This window comes from Ursus maritimus, assembly GCF_017311325.1.
Source record: "Ursus maritimus isolate PB19 chromosome X unlocalized genomic scaffold, ASM1731132v1 scaffold_X1, whole genome shotgun sequence".
Lineage (NCBI taxonomy): Eukaryota > Metazoa > Chordata > Mammalia > Carnivora > Ursidae > Ursus > Ursus maritimus.
The window spans coordinates 87,712,108-87,713,751 of record NW_024423319.1 but is presented as its reverse complement, the minus strand read 5'-3'; the positions used below and the strand labels follow the sequence as shown (position 1 = coordinate 87,713,751).

Here is a 1,644-nt window from a genome sequence, read left to right as displayed (position 1 = left end):
CCAACACTCAAAATAAATGTCTCCCTGCCTCTTTTTCAAACCCTAGTCTCTTGAGTTATTGGCTTCTCTTGCAACGAGTTTATCTGAGTTTGTTTGGCAACAGTGTTGGCAAACCCAGCCAGGAGCTGTGCTTTCGATTTGTCCAGCCCCCTGCCAGAATCCCCTAGGACAGAGCATTTATCCAGGGCAGCATATGGGGCTCACCAGTTCATTTTCTGAGTTAGCGGCAGTAACAGAAGCACTAATTAAAAAAAATAATAATAACACGAATAGAGGAAAAACTCCAGGCTTTAGGTCAGAGTGACCCATCTAGCAGAGAAGATAATGAAATAAGTCTCTTACTTTGAAATGAAAAAAAAGAAAAAAACCACAAAAACCCTAGGATAACACAAAGGTTAGAAAGAGAATCATAAACCCATCCAGGCAGGGAGAAAAGAAGTTACCTATGATAAAATAATTTTAAAAGATCAGGCTGGTATCAGACCTTTTTCCTGTAATGCTAATTGTCAGAAGACATTGAAGCATCATCAACAAAATTTTGAGAGCCTACTTAAGCTGGAACAGAAAGCTGTTTACAGCCATGCAAGAACTTAGGAGAGCATACCATCCACAAATAGTTCTAAGTGATCTTTTCTTTCTTTCGTTTTTTTTAAAGCACTTGTGAGCATTTAATGAACCTCCCTCCATGTGGCTTCAAGCTACCAGGACACAGCCCCCCCTCCCCCAACATACACACTCTTAATCTTCTCAGCTCTTCTACTGAACAATTTGGACTTCACAAGGACAGGCTGTTTGGGGCGTTTTTCCTTCCCCAAAACTTTGTAGTAGCTCGATGGTGCCACATCAATGTTAGGAGGAGCTCTGGTCTTGTTTTTGGCAGCACTTACTCGTGTCTGCTCACTGACTCATGTCCACAGTTCATCAAGACTGACGGTTGGGCAGAAGCTCTGGTTCCTCTTTAAGTGGGAATGCCTCAGACCAACTTTTCCAAAATAACCTGGGTGATATTTGTGGAAGTGGATCCTGTGGTGATGGGTGCCACCAGCATTACCCCAGCCCCCTAAGTGCTTCTGGTGCTTGCTGATGAGGCTGTGGCCATGGCTCACGTGGCCCTGAAGTTTCCGGTTCTTTCTCAGTCTGGACGGCATGTCAGCAGCCCAGATGAAAGACAGTCTGAGTAATATTTTCCAAAGAAGGATAAATTCCAACAAACCAAAAGGTGTATCACAATAAGTAATTTCAATGGAGAGAAAATATGATTTAAAAGCAGTTGTGAGGGATGCCTAAGTGGTTCAGTCAGTTGGGCGTCCAACTCTTGATTTTGGTTCAGGTCAAGATCTCAGGGTGGTGAGATCAAGTCCCACATGGGGCTCTGTGCTGGGGGGGGTCTGCTCACTCGGGGTTCTCTCTCTCCCTCTCTCTCTGCCCCTCCCCCTGCTCACCAGTTTGCTCTCTCTCTCTCTCTCAAGCAATTGTGCTTAAAAAAGTAATTGTGCTGACTACTTGAGATCGGTAATATTTATGTTCAGTGTTGAAATAATTGTTAACACGGTTATAGAATGTAATAAACAATTTTTGAAAGGACATACAATTATAAAATAAACTAATCTAGGTTTAATATCCCAGATTCTTCTTACAAAAACA

At 42.7% G+C, this 1,644-nt stretch overlaps 1 pseudogene; it reads right to left on the bottom strand.

Annotated features, from left to right (window-relative positions):
• Positions 1-698: 698 nt before the first annotated feature.
• LOC103679214 lies at positions 699-1,299 on the bottom strand (annotated as a pseudogene).
• Positions 1,300-1,644: the final 345 nt, after the last annotated feature.